We start from the raw sequence: 1,789 nt of genomic DNA on the forward strand, positions 1-1,789 counted from the left end.
GCACTTTGATTGGTGACCACGTTTGCCACCAATAAGGGGCAGCGAGGGAAAAACGGCAACGAAGCTGTTAGCTAAGCCCTACAAAGTTCAATAGACTTCTGTGAACCTGGGTGGAGACCTGGTTGGCCAGTAGTGTGGCAAGACCTGGGGACTCTTGAGCCCAGAGTCAATGACATAGCCACAGGGGACTAGAGTGGAGAGTGAAGTGTCCAGATGATAAGAAGAGAGTGCATATGCATAAGAACACTCACACTTGCAGATAGTACCCACTTGACCTGGCTTCAATAACTGGATGATCAAGCTCAACTAGAAGAAAGAAGAGGAGAAAAGGAGTCATCTGATACAATTTGATGAATTTGACCTACACTTATGGATGCAATAGCTCAAAAGAGGGAACAAATGTTTACAGCGAGGATAATTCCCACCCCCTCCATACACAGAGTAGACAGGGATGGGCAACTTGGACAATGGCTACCCAAATTGGGTGGGGAAGGGGGGTGGGCTACAAAGGCAAGAAGTGACTGGTTTACAAGCTTTCAAGAAGGAGTGTAGATCCAGAGGGCACAGAGGAAGGTAGAATCTCCACTGAGTAGTATCCAATCTGTCTGGGCAAGGCTGATGAAAGGAGATGGGGATAGGTCCCTTGTGGTACATTGGTGAGTAATCGTTATCATGACTGACTGTGAGGGTTGGAAATGTAAAGGTAGAGACATTTTGTAGCAAAAGGAGGGGAGTGACTGACTTTGCAGTCCAGAAGCGGAGGTCCCTGAGACCATCAAGGGAGAAGAGCGGAGAACGGGCCCCTACCCAGAAAAACAATGATGCCAGAGATGGAGGTAGAGATGATAATGTGGAGAGATGGGGCGGCTGGGAACTCTAGACCCAGAGAGGGGAGAGAGGCTGTTGCTGATGACCTGGGGGCAGGCTTGCAGGGTATACCCTTTGGTTGGTTGATGATGCATGGAGGGGATTGTAACCATGGCAATGAAACTATATACAGTAGGATGAATATAAAACTAATGTTCTTCCATGTAAACTATCACATAACTCACAATACAACATTAATAAAAACCCACCAAAAAACCAAAAAATTAAATGACAGGAATACTTCCAATTCCAGCGATAATGAAGTTTTAAGTAATTAACAAATCTCAGCAACATTAAAAAAAAATCAAACAGCACAAAATATCTGAAGCAACTATTTATGGGCATTATATAGCTATCACAGGGTTGTTATCTTTAAAAAAAGAAAAACATGTACTGTGAGTTCCAACTCCATGCAGGCTTTCTGCTGGAGAGCTCTTTACAAACTGGCATAGCAAAATGAATTGTGCAAAATAAAACATGGAACGCTGAAACAGTTTCAAAGGATATAAGCAGAGCATCAGTGAACTTTGAAACTACTTTTATATATATAGCTCAGTGAGTTAATGTATTGGACTGCAAGGTCAGTTTTGAGCCGCAAGTTCAATGATGAAGGTTGTAGTCTTTGATCTTCATCAGTAGGTATTTTAAATCATTTTTGCTTACAGCAAGTAAGGTTGAATCATCTCCACATTGCAGGTTAATGAGTCCTCCTCCAATCCTGCTACCATGTTCTTCATATAATACAGTTTCTCAGATTATTTGCTGAGTATACAGATTGAGTAAGTATGGTGAAAGAATACAATCCTGACACATCACATTCAGTATCCCCTTGTTCTTTTGCTTCTTGGCCTATATACAGGTTTATTATGAGCACAATTAAGTGTTCTGAAATACTCATTCTTTGCAATGTTAGGTATAGTTT

The sequence above is a fragment of the Chrysochloris asiatica genome, unplaced genomic scaffold, assembly GCF_000296735.1.
Source record: "Chrysochloris asiatica unplaced genomic scaffold, ChrAsi1.0 scaffold00015, whole genome shotgun sequence".
Lineage (NCBI taxonomy): Eukaryota > Metazoa > Chordata > Mammalia > Afrosoricida > Chrysochloridae > Chrysochloris > Chrysochloris asiatica.